Raw genomic sequence first — 18396 nt, forward strand, 5'->3', positions numbered from 1 at the left:
TTTAATGGCAACGAGGTGAAACACTTACATACATACAGACTTATTGACTTTCCCCAAGGGGGCCTTTCAAAGACATTATTAACACAAATGTATTCCTATTTACAATTAAAAGATAAAATTTTAAAAATTGTTAAAATATATAAGTATTAAATTACAGTTCTTTAAGTAATTTGGTCCTCAGGCGATGTTTAAAAACAGTGACTGAATCACACAGTTTAAGAGAATAATCTAAAGAGTTCCATAAATTAACTATTCTATAATAAAAGGTTCTTTGGCCGCTAGCGGTTTTAAAAAGTGGAATGTTCAACAATTGCGAGTTTCTGGTGCTACGACTGCTCACCTCGGCTCGCTTTAAAAATTTTGAAGACAGATATTCAGGGGCGTGGCCCGTCATACATTTAAAGGCCATTGTAGCGCTTCGATAATATAACTGGTTTGCCGCAGGTGGCTTCATGTGGAAAATAGAGTCCTGCTGCACTTGCGCAGAGTTCACGTCCGGCATGTATTTTATCACAAAAAAAAAAAGGCGTGAAACGAGCAAGTTCCAAGTTACGATGACGTTACGGTTGTTTGAATGTGTAATTTGACCTTGGGAAGGATGATAAACCAGTTGCTTGGCAACGGGTGGAAGGCGAATTGAAAAATCAGAGTCCTGGTCAGGGTACTGGACTCTCGGGAGTTCTAGTAGCTCAATGGGTAGAGCATCCTACCGGTGTTAAGGAGGTCGTTAATTGTCAGGTGCCCATTCGCCGCTGTTGCCAAGAATCTAGGTTATCATCGTGAGCAGCAATATTTGATCCGTCGTTTAAAGCCTTTTGTACCAATCCTGCCATAGGTAGCTTCGCGCATGTATATGTTGTGGTTCTATTTTTTTTTTTTTTTTTTTTGGGTTTAAGATTTTTCAAACCAGTTCAAATTTGATTGTTCTTTGTCTTAAATTCTGATTATCATGATCTGAAAACAAAGGAAAAACCGAAATTGAACTAGCTTGAAAGAATTTTAACCAAATATAAAAGTGAGCCATGACATGTACATTGCACAATTCGAAAAGCTTGGAGTAATCGCAAAATATGTATTATTGTATGCACAATTATTTCTTACCGATGTGGTCGTTAAACCTCCCTCTTTTTTTGTCTTTTTATTAGAATTTTCATTTCGGTTCTTTTCATTCTAGTCAATTAGCTCAATGTCAGACAGCCTTTCTTTCGCGCCAACCGAAGGTTATTTCTCCCTGTCCTCCACACCAAGGAGATTGTCCATGGCTAGTTCAGTTGCATTGTCCGAGCACCAATCCAGGACAAAATTGTGGGAACTTCCCGAATTTGGTGACTCGCCTGTTTCTTCGCCACCGAGAACTCCGCCACCAGAGCCAGCAATGCCCTCCACCCCTCCCCTGGTAAAGTTACTATGTGAAGACTGTTTTTAAACAACCGTGAATTTTTTTACGTACACGGTACGTCATGTGCTAACCATTGAAGATGGATTCATTTGTAAATAGTTATGCTTGAGATTAATTCATGGCAGTGGATGCTGGATATCACAAAGCTTCTGAATACCATTTGTCACACAACGCACTGCATATGGGATGCTTGCTGTGCAGGCTAGCCCACTAGATTGACGGACCAACCCACTCATGTACACCATTTAGCTAATCGTATTTATATTTTTATTGTATTTGAATAATAATAATAATCATCATCATCATCATCATCATAATTATAATAATCATAATAATCATAATGACAACAACAACAATAATAATGATAACAATAATAGTAATAATTATAATAATAATGATAATGATAATACTAATAATATCTGGCTTGCTACTCGCCCTTTCTCGCGGTCAGAGACTGAATTGCTAAGGGTGCAGCTCAACGGGGTCGGACCGAAGGAGCTGTGCAGCCGGCTAGTCGTTCAGCCACTGAAGACGACCCATGCAGAGCATGGAGCACAGCAGCACAGCCAGATGGAATAAGTTGTAAGCTGGGAGTTGATTTTGCACAGGGAGGAAAACCGGAGGGCCCGGAGAAAAACCCTCGGATAAGATTGAGATTGATTGAATGTAGAATGCGATCCCGGGTCCGCAGAGGTGGGAGGCATGAGTGTTACCACAGGGCCATCCTTACTTCCCTTGAGAATGACAGTTATCGCGGCAATTAACTTGGCAATTACTTACATAGCGTAAAACGCCTGCGAGTTTTATTAACGTTTTTTTTTCTTGAAATATCTTGTTACTGAACATGTCCCATTTTTGTGAGCCACACGTGTCCTTTTTTTGACATTGTGTAAATTCATCGTACTTTTGTTTGTTTTAGATGATGAAGAGTACTATGAATAGCTTAGTGAAGGTGTATTTTTTTTAATGATAATAGTACATGGGTTTATCTCAAATGTTTGATATTTAATGTGTATTATTAATATCTATAATAGGCCAGTTTCGTATTCTAACGGCTGGACTGGATCAAGCATGAAAATGGCCTATTTAAGAGCCACTGCCTATAAATATGGACCAAACAACGGCACAAGTCGAAAATTTGATTTCGCTCATTTTTTGCCCATAGATTGGCCCTAGCTAGAAAACAAACGGACCATAGTTAGTTTTCATTAACGCAGCCTTTTTTGGAAGAAATTTGCGAAAAACGATTTCGCCCCGAATGAGCTCAAAATGTACTTCCGGTTATGCTGAAGTTTCTGAATATTTGATTGCTTCGCGCGCCGCACAACAGCTACTTGAGAATCTATCAAGGGCTTACTGTATATATTCAGCCCAGGTCTTAATTGTATGACTGGGCGAAAAATAAAATAAATCGAGGTTTCGTTTGAGCCCGAAACGAGATCGAACAGAAACGCAAAATATTAGAAGGTGATGCAAGCGAATTATAGCACTAAAATATCGCCACATTTTTTTATGGGCTATAACTTCAAATGCCATAAAAACACTTTTTACGGGTTAACTATACACCCACGTGTTTGAAAATCCAAAAATATCTCTGGGCAAATTGTTTAAAGTCGCCCGCCTTGGCCTGTGTTTCTCATCAATTTTTCCCTGAATCCGCCGTCGGAATGTAAACAATTGCGTGACGCGGGCGGTAACCCTGAATACATATTAAATTCGTTTCAAACAAACCGCAGATGGCTATCTTAGAACAACTGGGTGAAAAAAGAAAAACATAATGGACCACTTTTAACTTTAATATTTTGAAAGGCATCGCTTTAGAAATTTCGGGCATTAAAAACGCCAATTAAAAGCAATTTACTTGGTGTTCGGGTGTTACTGCTATGTCGTGTTAAGCTGTCGTTCTTTCTTGGATTATTTTAATTACAAGAACGAATTCTACTAGTAGAAGGAAAATCGTTCTAAGTTCATTTGTTAAGCGTAATAACAAGTTGATATTGTTGGTTTGTAGCATTACGTGATCTGACGGAACACTGCAGTGATTAAATTTGTATTTGTTGATTTCCACGGATCGATTCTCGGTTAAACGTTTTGTTTGTACCAGTCAGCTTGTCGGCATTTGGCGCCTTTTCTTCTTCTAAAAAGTTGGCGAAGGTAAATGCAAAAAGAACCTACCTAAAACTCGACAAATCTTAAAAGTTTAAATCATAAATAAGAGACCTCAACAGTGCCTGTATCTCGATAAGCTATTAATTTGAACAATTACTATGCTGGACGGATTGCTTTAATTTCCAGGTTACGCACTTACTGTACATATAGATTAAAGGCGCATGTACACGACAGAAAAATTTGGGTCCGGCCCGTCAAAAAAGCGGTACGGACACATAACTTTTGCAAGGAAATACTGGAGTTTCTGCAGGGCCGTAGGCTCCTATGGTCCTGCGGAAACTTCAGTATTTCTTTAAGTATGAGTTTGTACCGCTTTTTTCGACGGGTCCGGACTCAAATTTTTCTGTAGTGTAAATGCGCCTTAATACGCATTGTGCGCGAATGTTTCTTTTCAAACAACTGAAATGCTCAATAATAATATCTTGACGAGTATTTTATTCTTCAGTCTTAAAACGATCGTTTTTGGCGACCACCGGCTATTTTGGCTAATTGCTTGATCAAATTATACATATTTAATTGAATTCGCTCAGTCCATGACCAACTTCCGCGACCAAAACAAGATGGATGTTTGCTGTTCATTTAAGTCACTAGTTGGTGGGCAGTGCTCCTTTGATCGAAGAGACAGAAGTCAGTCTATAGAGGTAGTTCCACTACTATCATGTAGGAAAGATATAACGCGGCACAAGTCACTCTGGCAATTCCAAGATGTGAAGAATGAAGTGGACCTAATTCTTGCGCGTGCTGCGATCTTTACCATGCCACAAAATGTCAATACCATGACGATTTGTCCATCACATCGTTCATCCCTTGGTCTTGGTTGGAGAAGGGGAACCGAGAGGTGTAGGGTCCCTCCAGATATCTTAAAGCATATTAAAGTCAGAAGGAAATGGCCTAAAGCCGACCGGGGGATAAACAAAACCTTTTCCCAGTTTATCATGAAAAGAACGGGACATCTGGTTCACGTCGGATCAGGTAGATATTTTGACGTCCCACTCGTGTTAATATTCTTTACTGGTATGCAAAAAGTTTGACCAACTTCTGATTGTTTCAGGAATGTGCAGAAAGTGCAGGGAAATTTTGTGTTCATTTACTGAAGAAGAGAAGCTGCCGAAATTGTCGGAAGAGAAACCGTCCCCAGTTGTCACTGCTGATAACGACGACGTTGTAATTACCACAATGAAAGAGTTGACATTGGTGAGGAGGATAGCCATAAGTCATTCGCCACTCTAAAAGTGTCTTTTTCTTTCGGGGGGGGGGGGGGGGGGGGGGGGGGGAGGATGTGATGAAAAGGTATGGAATACAATTTTTTCTGAAATACTATGAGCATACATGTGCGGACTGAGTCGAGGAGAGCCGGACGGCAAAAATATTTGGCTGGAGGTCCGTTTGTCCTAGAAGAGACCGAAGATACTCCCGTTCATCCCGACCCCAATATTTAACAATTATTCCATGAGCACGCGTTGGATATGAGATGGTAAATAGCCAACTCGGCGCGCGTATAACCACTCTCATATCCAACAAGCGCGAATGGAATAATTGTTTTATTAAATTCCTTAAACTCCAAAAGTTTGGAAGTACGAAATACGAGCGAAAAAAGAGAGAAAATCCTAGCGAAATCGAAAAAAGTTGATGAAATACCTCGTGGTCAGACAGACGCAGGCTCATCACAAAAACATTTCTTACCTTTTCGCGTATCTCTAAGCTTCGAAAGTGATCCAAACTTTCAACAAAAACGTTTTTCTTTTGCTTTATACCGAAAGAAATTTCGCTTTCTGGCGTAAACGTTTTTAGTTTAGCAACGCCAAGCGCAATCATTTACCATATAAGGTCAAACTAAGGTATATGAGCTGGTAACCGAGATTGAGTGAACCAATCAGAGCACGAGAATTGCATTATCCGAGGTTGAAAATTTAATAATATTAAATATTTAATGATACCGCCTTTGCTGAACATGATTCTGGTTAGACGTTGTTGCGAACTGCGCATGCTAGAGGGGGGCGGGACCCAAGGGGAGACGTTACTGGCGGAGAGGCTCTACTCGGAACTCCAAGCCCTTTTAGACGCCATTTTGATACAAACGTTAACTCTTTCATAACCTTCCGAAGAAAATACTACCCCTTTCACACACCCACTGTAGCATATATCCCTCTTCCATACTGAGTCTGGATTGAGTATTTGTATTTTTATATTTGTTATTTCTACTATGACGACATGAATACAATATTGTTAACAAACAAGTGCAGTGAGAAAAATTTGTAAAGGGCAAAATATAGTAAACTAATTATATGCCCCTTAATTAAATACCTTTATTTTAGGATAAGAGAGGATTGAGGAACCCTTGAAGTCCCACTTAAGACGCTTAAGATCACCTGACCATTCGGTGCAATTACTCATTGCATTTTGAAATAGCTTGACATATCCAACTGGCAGTTTCTCCTGCCCTTTTCTATATTTCTAATCGTGAAATTCTTGCAATTTTATAAACCTTGACCCCGTTGGAGAGAAGCCTCCCCGAATGATCCATTGTAGGGAGTAGCACCCGGGTTGCGGCGCCGGATAGCTTTTTCCTAGCCGGCTCAGGTGAACCTGCCTAGCCCAACAAATCCAGCTGGAATTGTAATTTTGTGAAAGACCGCGGGAGAGTGGCGTATGAAGACATGATAAAAGTCCTTACGTATCACGGAAAAAGGCATCAGTTGATCTCAAAAGCTATTGTTAGCGCTCAGGATGGGTTGAGCAATATGTTTCACATTGCGAATGACATAGTTTTTATCATTATAACCGTAGTTTAGGTATGATGAAAGAGTGGATTTATGTCCATTGCCTGCTATCATACTAGCTTCACTATACACATTTGTTTTATCACTTGTTAAGGAAATCAGCGCAGGAGGAAAAATGCACAGTCATCTTACCAGCACTCCATTCACAGAGACGAAGTCAGGATTTTCTTCACAAGCCGAAACACCTTTTGGTAGTTTATTTTTGCCTTCAGATACTGAAAGCATTCAAGAGTCCTTCGAGGAAAGTACACCCATTGACACTTCGAGATCAGAGCTTAACAATTTCCTTGCGTCAAGGGATAAAAGTCCCATTCGATCTTCACTGAATACACCATGGGATGATGCTGGTGAAAGAACTAAACGTTACTATGTAAAGAAGGCAAGTGAGGTAGTAGCTGAATCCCTGAAAGTTATTGCTGGGGAAGAGTCTGATAAATTATGGGAGACGCTGGTCTCTTCACGAGCTGTGAAGCAACATACTTTAGCATCCTCCGGAAAAGAAGATGTCGATCTTGCTTTGCTTGAGTCCTTGGTAGAATGCTACAACAATGCTACCCAGTGGGACACGCGTCGTCAGATATTGTCGATAATGGTTGACAAGGTCAGTTTCAAGTCCCTTCAACGGTTGATTCCAAACCTAACACATTATCGTTGCAAGATTGCCAAACAGCACCTTTTACTGCATGGGGCGAAGTCGTTTTTGACATATTTCTACCAAAGAAAGCTGTTTTGGCAGAAACTAACTATGGTCCGTTTCAATTCTTACTAGGACGTATCTATGGCCAAAATAAAAGCGAAATCAATTTTTCGACTTGTGCCATTGATAGGCTATTTAGGTCGATTTTTATAGGCATTCACTCTTAATATGCGTAACATATTTGTTTCATAAGAATACTTTGTTCATATTCCCAGAAGACATATGTTGAGGAATAGCTCTGTGTAATTCCCTGCAGTGAGGGATTAATCTGTGTATATAACTGTGTAATGAGAGATTATCAGGGTAAAGTTCTGCTACGGCAGTCTGAAATTTTCCTGTACACCTACACACATTGTATTGTTTTTAAGAGGTGTCTAAGGTCATGGACAACAAATAGTGCCCTGTTGTTGTGTCCGAGTGTAATCCAGGCTTATGGTTTTAAGTTATGATTTTGTAAAATCAATAACATCGTTTTTCGTAACAGATGAGAAAGCCAAGGATGAGCCAGTACAAGGAAGCCAGCCCTCCTGCGATCAATGCACTGGAGCTCTCAAACAAGAAGGAAAGAGAAACGTCCCTTTTATTCCAAGCTTCCGGAGAAGCAGGCTGGGTAATATATCAATCGACAGCAAGTCGTTACGGTCTGGCCATGGAGGTCCCGGTTACGCTGCTCCGGTTGTTAGAAAAGTGGCTACGGAAAACTCTGAACCAAAGAGTTTTAAGGTAATAGGTCGATAGCGCCCGCATAACATGCTGTCAGCCTTTATAGTTGTTGCAGTCAAACCACATGACCTCGCGAAACTAGGGACAAATTTCACGGCAAGAAGAGCGTAATTTTATTGTAAACGAAGAACTGTTGGTTTAGAAAAACGTTTCTTTCTAGTTAAAATGCTGAAGTTGTTTTTTGGTTCATATGAAGCTAAGTCCAAGTGAAACCAGAAATAATTATGCGTCATGAACACTTAAAAATACAGCACCCAGACCCTCAAATTATTGTGTGTTTATTGGTAAACGAATTACGGTAGGTTGTCCAGTAGTTCCTCAACAAAAGGAACTTCTGGATGTGCAACTCGATTCCAACACAAAATAAGTTTAAAATAATAATAATAATAATAATAATAATAATAATAATAATAATAATAATAATAATAATAATAAAACGTTTGTATCCGATATAAATAATTTTTAGAATCGCCTATTTTTGTTTTTAGATTTTGCGGCTTTTTGTCATCTCGAATAACTTTAACATGTTACGGTTGCACTATTGTTATTAATATAAAAGTTATTTGAGTCAAAACAATAGTGTTTTCGCTTATTTGACCAGCAGCAATTTGCATACTAAAACAAAAGGACGCATTTTTATAAAATTGGAGTTCAATTCCCAAAAGAATATTTCACTCGTCCAACACGACCCCTCCAACATGGCTGCTGTGAGGTCATGTTAAAACAATCAAGTTGGCAACCATAACACATCACAGTTATTCAAGATGGCGGCGCCCAGAAAATTTGAAAGTGGATATACTCTTTAAGAAAAAAAAAAAGGTTCCCACAAATGTTTCCAAACATTATTTCCTTCAGTATAAAATTTATCCCTTTGAGATTGGCATAGGTCCATGCAGATACCTGGCAACATGTCCTTTTTGGGACGTAAGTTGAATGGGAAAAAAATATGACAGGAGAAGAAACGAATGGTTTAATTTAAGGAGAATCCAGACCTTGATTAAAAAGACAAACGCAACTAGATTCATTTTGACAACGTTTCGACATCGTCTGATGTCATCGTCAGGCAACGAAACGTCCAAACGTCCAAACGTTGTCAAAATGAATCTAGCTGCGTTTGTCTTTTTAATCAATTTTATCACAAGATCTAGACTTATTAAAATCCAGACCTTCCGGCGACAATTAAATCCTGTAAAATCATGCTGAGAGGGCACATCACTGCTTGATTTAAACAAATGGTACTCTGGGCAGAAATAAATTTTATTTTCGATAAAACGACAAGGATTTAGAGTGCGCTGGGCTCATCGCAAGAGAGAGGATGAGGGAAATTAAAAAGGATTATGAAAGATTGAAGTGATCCTCGCACTTATCTGGACAATTTAAGCCACGGCTGGACTGGATCTAGCATTAAATGGAGGCTAATGCGGGCAAATTAATTTGTGTGTGAAAAGATTTGCCCGCAGTAGCCTCCATTTCATGCTAGATCCAGTCCAGCCGTGAGGATTCGAAAATGGTCTGTTGTCTCTTATAGACAACTAAAACATTCAGACAGTTTCACCGGGATTCGAACCCATGACTTTCGGATTCCAGTGTAATGCTCTACCAACTGAGCTATGAAGCCACAGAGTTGGGAGCAGGGGCCGTTTCTCGAAACTCCCGAAACTTTACTGGCCATTTTCGGGTGTCACAATTCCCTTTGTAACTCAAGAACGGAGAGCATTTAATTCGTCAAACTTCACAGTTAATTTTCTTTTTGTTACCTTGAAAACATGTTAAAATATCGGCTTTCCAAAACAAGCGGTTGGCAATTTCACAGACAGTTTTTCGGGCCCGAAAAGTTTTCGGGACTTTCGAGAAACGGGCCCTAGGTCCATATATTGAGCTCATGTGTTTCCGTGAAAGGAATGATGAATGAACGATAAGTGCGATTATTACTTTAATCTTTCGTCTATAACCCGCACTTCAAATACAAATTCGTTTAATTCAAAGACGATTATAGTGCGCACAAGTATGAGGGCCAAATCCCATGTTGCCTGACCAGTGAGAGAGTAGATAGCGCTAAACAGCTCGATAGAGCTACACACCTTTAAAGGAACTGGGACTGGGATAAATATCATTTTCTACCCTTAGCCAAGACATCCTCCAAAGCCAGTTGTGAAGAAAACAAAGAAATCAAAGGAAAATGATAAAGAGGATTCTGTAGAAAGGTCTGGCAACCAAGATGGTTACAAGAGTGACAACGTGAGCACAGAAACTAAAGAAGACATGAACGTGGATGATGCTGTGAGCGAAAGTAAGAATGATGATGCTTCGTACAGGCCCACGACAAACGCACATGTACTGAACATGCCAGAAGGTGGAGGAGAAACGCCGCCCAAGGGTAGTAAACCAGGTGGCTCTTGGCTCTCAATTGAACCCCTTGCCACGATACAGAACGGAGTGCATGCGCAAACGAAAGAGAACCAAACAAAGGCAACTGATGCTGGAACAGCGAAAGGTACAGTATCCTACCAAGGTGTCTCCACTTCTCTGGCCGAAGATTCCAGAGTTAAAGATTCGTCCCCGAGCATTTTTTGTTGTTGTTACTATGCTTCCTTTCATGCGTAAGATTCCATTTCCCGATTTCGATTGGGTAGGAGGGGACATTGCGTTGTGCAAACCCCAAAATGATGGCTGTGCATTACAAGTGGGTAAAATGATACACCAGAAATCTATGCACAATGATTAAAAACTTCATTAACGAAAAAGCAACACGGACCACCGTTAAGCAGGTTACGCACGAACTACAGTGTACTGCAGTTTTCCTCGGCAAGTGTCATGGACAATTTTCGTTGGGTCGTGTGTATGCCACAAGTTTCCTTTGACGAGTTTTGCGTTGACAAGTTTTATTTGCTCGTGTGAACAAATAAACGAGTTTGCTTTGACAAGTTTTCACTGACGCCAGCGATACAAGTACGCAGAGGACAACGAATACCGAAATCGCGGGGCGCCATAAAAGAAAAAAAAAACATTTTTCAGTAAGGATTCCAAGCTTAATCATAAAGATATACAGTCTTTTACCTTTTAGTGCAGCAATATCTAAATTAGGAAATTCAGCTCTCAAGAGGTTTCTTGTTTCGATCCCTCTAGCAATCTATTTTGGTACTCCACAAGGTTTCTCTTAGCCTACATAGCCAGTGTTTCCGTAGGGAAACATGAAAGATTTTTTGATGTTTCGACCACGCGAAAAATGGGCAAGACAAAAATCTTTCATATTCCCCGCACGGAAACACTTCCTACGCAGGCTAGCTTTCTCTTGAGCGTAGGGGTTCCAGGGGAAGAGTGATGTAGCAAGCACGAGAACAAGACCACTGAGCGCCCCGCAATTTCTCCAGTTTCTTGACAAGTTTTCCTTGGTGACCCGTACAGACCACCAAGTTCTGCTAGTTCATTCTAGCATTTGAACAAGAGTACTAAACAAGGAAAGCGTTTCTTTTTTTTTTTAACTCTTTCTTAACTAAAATAAAACTTGTCAAGGAAATCTTCCTTGTGTGTAACCGGCTTTAGGTTCACAGTGAAAGCGACATTTGTAAGAATTATCGTGTGACTTTAGTATTATTTATCAAATAGATTCCATGTTGCCGTGCATCTGTTCAGTAATATATGGATTACAGATGACGTCAAAATGTGGTAAGAACAAAAAAGGGGCATACGAGGCAATAGCCGAGTGTGTCACTGATGTTATTACCAGATTTTGACGTCTTCTGTGATCTATTACTGAACAGACGCACGACAACAAAAAAGCAACATGGAGTCTATTTGTTTTATATAATATTAGCATGACGTCAATCATGCGTCGGTCCTCTAATTCGATCATAGGCAAGAACCAATCAAAATGCGATGATAAGTTGGGTTATTATATAAAGAATTATAGTATTATAGTATGATAGTAAGATTATACCCACATTTCACCCTTGCTCACCACAGAGTCTCCAGTATCTCAGTAGTTAGAACATCCGGACTATATCACGGAGAGTGGTGGGTTTAAATCCCATCTGGGGCTCGGATTTCTCCGAGTTCCCATTTGACAATGCATACCGTAATATCTATTACTCACTTGGGTGACTTTAGTGTTCCATTTTTCCCGTAGATGAAGGGGGTCCACAGGAAGAGACACCTGCGCTGTCGATTCACAAAGCCACCAAGGGTAACAGAGCCAAGACCCAATTAGGTGGCAAGACAATAGTATGGAATACTGAGGAGGAGATTCAGAATGAAGATCAAAATTCTGCATTCGATGGTACAAACGGCAATAATGGAGAAACTTTAAAAACACAGAGAAGTGAAGAGCTTCCAGACATAGAGCTTCCAGACATAGATAATTCTATGGTGAGTTACACAGGCCCAGTTTTTGAGGAGCTGCAACACGGACAAGGTAAAGTCTCAGAAAGGGCGGAAGTAATGGACGCCATCGACGAACATGACGAGGTTGAAGGAATCGATGAAGCTGGGACTTCATGTGGGAAAATGCGGCTATCATCTTTGCTTCATGGCAAGGGAGGTGAGCAAGGGCAAAAGAAAGTGAAGGCGTCCGGTGGTGATAATCGATGGCGGCATCGAAACCTACGACATTTAGCAACTCGCAGAAATTGACCCTTTTCAAGAGTGCACAACAGCAGTGTAACGCTTAAAGAAAGCGTATTACCGGTTTACAATGGCAGAAGGCGCACCGATTCGCCGAGTGAAATTTCTAAGAATTCTATGAACGTAACTCCGGTGACGATTTTTGCGCTAGCCCGAAACAGGCGGGAAAATACATCGCAAAAACATGGACGGTCCATGAATGGAAGTTTGGGACAGAAAAAAGAAATGACAGAGACTTCCAATTTAAGTAAAAAGGAGGCAGATAAGGGCATTTTTGAGCTCCATAACGATGACATTACGCAATTTATGGACAAAACGGATTGGAAAAGACCAGCTTGTCACGGTACTGTTGACATCTCTAGGCCCCCCAGCGTGCAGAAAAGTGAGAGCTCACTCTCACATAAAGGCCCTGAAGAAAGTGGACCTAGAGGTGCTTTTTCCTCCAAAGCCAACCCGTCCAAAAAGCTCTCCAAGTTCCGTGAAATCAGAAACAGCCAAAAAAGAGAGAGGTGCGGTAGTTGTATTATGTGCTTGATATGTGTGGGTTATTGACCAAGTGTGAGGTCAAGATGGCTGGATATTGACCGTAAACAAGCAAAAAAATAACGAGGCCAATGTCCAGCCATCTAGCTTGACCGAAAAAACTTGGTCAATAAAGGATTTACCCGGAAAGAAACCTCTCTCTGAGTAGAGAACCAACAAACTCAACCCACATACGACGCTAATTATGGGATTGGAACCCAGGCCACATTGGTGGGAGGCGAGTGCTCTCACTATGGAGTTTAAGCAAAGACGACGGCTACGGCAACGAAAACATCATTCCAAAATATAACTTAACGTTATCCCAAGTCTTTGAAGATTATTCCGTCTTCTTCACCTTGTACAATACGTGCGAACTATCCTGTAACTCGGTACGAACGCTTTTAACAAAACGGAAAATGAGAGGTTCATTGTTATTTTCTCACGTTGTTGTTGAAACCTAAAATTTGGTGATTTCACGTTGTTCTTTTGTGGAGAATGGCAGAGAAATGCACCGAAACGCAGCACAAGTATTTTGCCTTTTTTAACCAATAATCTTTTTTTGTGGCGTTGCCGTAGCCGTAGCCGTCGTCTTTGCTTAAACTTCCACGGCGCCATACCTACCGTCACAACTAGTACTATTTAGTTATTTTGCAAGAAACACAATAACTGCAACGAGGTATTCCAAAAGAATACTTGTTTCTAACTACGGAATGGTTTTTGCGATTGTTGAGTTTGAATAAGCTTGGAATAAAAGCTTGGGGACCGTTTCTGGAAAGTCCCGTTAACGTACCGTGCCCGAAATATCAATTGTAAAACTTCGATCCGCCTTTTTTAGAAAGCTAGTTCTTAAAGTGCCGCTACGACGAAAATGTTTGGTTTCCATTTCGGGTTTTTTCAACGTCAATTAAGTCAATATATTCAATAAATTTGGAACGATAGAAGCGAGATAAGTCGGGAAATAGGCAGCCAAAAACCGCTAAAAATCTGTCCGCCATTACTCGCATGGCATTGGAGAAGCCTGCGATTATTTTGTAAGCGGTCTTCATGCAAGACTTGGCACGTGACGTCATACGCGCATCGCTTCGTGGCGTTGGACAAAGCGAACAAGTCGATCAAGGAGTAATGTATAAAATACCAGCGAAAAGCAACTCGGCGATATCTCTCATCTCATAGATGGCATGGGAAATTAGCTGCGTTTATTTTGAGCGTTGCGCGTATGACGTCAGAGCCCAGGGGGTCCAGCTAGACCCAACCCTTTTCCTCGCTCACGGTCATTTGCCGTTCAAGTAATGGCGGACAGCGAAACCGAAAAACTGCGTTACAATAATCATACTTTCCGTGGGAATTTTGAGATAAAAATTGGCATGATACCTATTTAGTACGTCTATTTTCAAAATCTAAAGAAAAAGGGAAATGCAAATTTTTCATCGTAGTGGCACTTTAAGGTGATTCGCTTGAAAATGACGTACTGTCCAGATTTTCGTTTAGCTTGGCACATTTGATATTCATGCACTAGACATTAAAAAAGTGCAATTAAAAAAAATGGGGTCACCGTGCTTGTTTCGCGGTGCATGCCCTTTATTTTAAGTGTTTTTTAACCGAATTACGCAAAAAAGCGTTCGAAACTTGATGAACCCGCAAAAGCTACTTTAAGTAAAGTGATGTCAAATCGCTTCATCGTGCAAAGAAATGTAAGCAAAATTGATCGCTACATCATCACCTCACACTCAGTGTCTGGCTCCAAATGCAGTTTAGTGTCATTTATATGTAAATACTACAACTTCTACTATCCATTTTTTTTCCCCTAAAATATGTTTTCCGTATACCAATTACGAGTACATAAACCATTAAAAAGGATGGGGGGGGGGGGGGGTGGGCTCATTGTACTCGTTCAGGAGAAAATAGCCATTCCTTGTCTGATAAAGCTTGGCGACAATGAAATTCCGCCATTTTATCAATGTACGCTAGCTTATGCGCGCGCCAATGACGCAAGAAATTAAGCGAAGTAGGGTTGCGAAATGGAAAACCAAGGAATCACCTTAAACAGATTTACAAGACCCGAAGAAACAACTGACTAATACGCCCGAAATGTTTCGGGACTTTCGAGAAACGGGCCCCAGGATACCACGTCGCACTGTTTCACATTCGTCCATAGACGATATCTGTTAACAGATACACCTTTTGTCATTCAAGTGTGATAACAACTGGAACAAAAGAACTCTTTGTTTATACGGCCAATCAGGCTCTGAGCGGCACATTAATAGGAACAAAACTCGACAATGTCTACCTGGCTTTATTTAAAATATCTAATTTTATTGGATCCGTTCCATATGCTTTACTTGGATCTTTGTAAGGCTTCGTTCAATTCTTTTCTTTCTTTGTCTATTGTGTTATCAATCAATCAATCAATCAATCATGCGAGGTCTTGTAAAATGAAGATTAACCCCAGCTGGAGTGGCGACAAACACGATTCTTGATCCCTCCACTAAGCTTAAGCAAATCACAAACGACGATCTTCCGCGTACGCGACAATTGTGGCTAACAGACAATTTTTCCGTTAACGCGAACCCTTAACTCTACTATTTTCGCAAAGATTGAAAGATTTTTTCTTGGAATTTACGATTTGCCAATAGTTTTCTTTCTTGTATAGGCAAGTTAATCCAGCTAAATAACAGAACGACCCAGCGGTCAAGACCCAAAACGGCGGACTCCATACTTAGTACTACATCAAGTACAAAAGAACATTCGTGGTTTCATCATGAAGATAATCCGTCAACCAATGAAACTGTCAAACAACAACCACGTGACTTTAAGAGTGCCGCTTCTTTGGTCCAAAGTAGCAAATGGGAACAAGTGACATCGGACAACGATGGGAAGTAAACATCGACTTCTTTGATTCCCATAGATTCAATAGAAGGCGACTGGCTGTAGTTTGGCCCACATCGTAACAATTTAGAGGAACAAAATCAAGGCCGTGCACATCGCTGATGACGCAAACTTCGCTTTATCAGTGAACGATCAAAGAACTATCTTAATGCAAACTACATGTAGATTGTGACATCAATCCGATGCCAATCTTTTTCTTTGCGTGACAATACATCACGTTAAACGTAAACTTTCCAATCTCTGAGAGCCTAGAGAAAAAATAATATATTTTGAACCTGAGTGCAGTGGGTTATTGCAACGGCAAAGGTTTATGATGTGACACGGTACCTACTGTACGTACATCTTGAACTACACCTTTCAAAAATGCCCCGACAGACCATTTCACATCCAGAGGCTTATAAATAACAAACAAAAGCGTACTAGTTCTGCTATCATCTCAAGCTCAACCAACAGCAGTTGATCTTGCGTTTCATTTTCAGAGGATTTTCTGGATGGTTACCGAGCCATGCAATCTGGCATTGTTTTTCAAGAACCGGAAGAGGTAGGTAACACTTAAGTCTTCTCCCCGTCCGCAGAAAAGGCAGTTCCAGTTCAGTAACGCTATGACGTCAAGTTAGTTTCTTGTGATTGGTCATTGGGCTCCCGCGGGAGTCTCATGTGCGGGAAATTCAATCTGAAAATAAATCGGTTTGTGAAAACGCCGTGACAGGAATGTAGGGCTGTTGTTCGCTCCTAGTAATGCTAAGATGCAAAATTATACATTTTTGAAAGAACTTCGATCTTTTGGATTTAATTAAATACTGACGACAATCAACTCCATGACATTGAACAAAATGACCCGTCAGTTCTATTGTTGTTCTGATGGACCTGTCTGGCAAAAGGGAAGCATCAAGGAAGCAAACATTTCTTATAAAATAGACATGAACGATCCTATTTGCGGCAACCTTTTACCTTAAATCATATTGAAAAGAATTGTTTTGAGGGAGAGCATCATAATCCTCTTGGTTGAAATAAATAGGAGATAGAATGGATTACATGCAGAACGTTTTGGAATAGTGGATTTATTATTATAAGAGAGAACGCCTTCGAAGCCATTACACTTATCGTTGCTTGAATATTCCAACAATACTGGCGAGCATGTTAGAGCGTTCAGTTGTTGCCAATATTTTCAGATTTTTCGTTCCGCTTAGCGGTGATAATGAACTTTGTCGCGATATTTTGGTGTTGTCTGAAGAATTTTTTTGTTAATAACCGGGACATTTAACAAGAAAATGATAATATTGAATTCCCTCATCTTCCCACCCCCTCCCCCCCCCCAAAAAAAAAAAAGAAAAGAAAAAAAAAATCTTAACCTCAAACAGAATGACTCTGAGTAATGACGACCCTTATGGGGACAAGTTGTCAAAAGCTTGAAGAACTTCGGACCAACTTTTTTCAAGATTGTCCCAAATGAATGCATTCCGTTTCCATCTCGTCCTGTTTTGTTCATTCAGCGTATTATTGTTGCTCTGCTCTGTTTTATTTATAGATCATTTTTGTGTCGTGTATATGCCTATGATTGCGTGTGGTTAAGCTCCTCAAATTTGTATGCCCTTTGTTGGTTGTGCATTTGCTTATCATACAAGTAAGAATCAGGCTTTAAGGTCTCTTGTGTTTGCCTATGGGAGAAGTACACTGACTCCATCGTTCCCTATCGTTGTTAATTCAGGATGATGTAAAAGACATGTCCAGAGAATCAGCTGGATTTCAAAGGTATAAATTGGTGAACGTTATTACGTTATTTATCACCTGTATATTTTGGTAAACGTTTTGAGATCGAAGTTAGCCATTTTGGAGATATTTATGGACGGACGTTTTTTGTGCGCAAGTTAGACGAGAGCATTTTTCGTTCATTAAAAGTTATCCCTAATTATCTTGATTAAGGCTCAACATTTTCAAATTACAGCTTGAATATGCCACACAAACGAACTTGATCTTCGAGCGTGCAAAGCGAAAAAAACTTGGCAATGCCATTGTGCCAATTAAGTGTGGTTCGTTTTCACAGCGACATTCCCGTGATTGGCACAAGTGACTACTATGGAGGAATCTGGCAAATCAAAGTGTTAGATAGGTGAGAGGCTTTGTATCTCTTGTACTTGATTTGGTTTAATTTAAGTGGTCTCAGACAGGGGCCAAAGGTGGAATATTGTAGGACTCAAGTATCCTTCAAGAGTTGTCACCTTTGGCAGGATCACAACACTGGGAACTCCGTGCCCTGTAGTCGCCCTCAATGATGTTTGGGTTTTTAAACGCATCAAAGAGATTGAGAAAAGCCGTTGTATCGTTTCCTACGCCATAGTGTCCTTATCCGAGTACATTTAAGTTAGTGCTGGCGTGGGTGGGGCTCCAACCTTCCTCCGTTTGAAAGCCCAGTACTTTTCACGGACTTCACGTCAACCTTCGTTTTCATGCTGATGTTTGACCGCCTTACAAATAAAGCATTATTTGCGAATTATTTCTACCTCGCAAAGCAGTTTGTGACGTGTATCTCAAAAAAAAAAAACTATCAAGTTTATTCTGTTATGGTGCAGAATACTGTTCTCTAATGATGATGAACTTTA

The 18396-nt window shown here is 40.3% G+C and overlaps 1 pseudogene; it reads left to right on the plus strand.

Annotated features, from left to right (window-relative positions):
• The window catches only part of LOC138036005 (uncharacterized), a 58463-nt pseudogene that overhangs the window by 36306 nt on the left and 3761 nt on the right, over window positions 1-18396 (plus strand).

Source organism: Montipora capricornis, unplaced genomic scaffold (genome assembly GCF_036669925.1).
Source record: "Montipora capricornis isolate CH-2021 unplaced genomic scaffold, ASM3666992v2 scaffold_448, whole genome shotgun sequence".
In the NCBI taxonomy this organism is placed as follows: Eukaryota; Metazoa; Cnidaria; class Anthozoa; order Scleractinia; family Acroporidae; genus Montipora; species Montipora capricornis.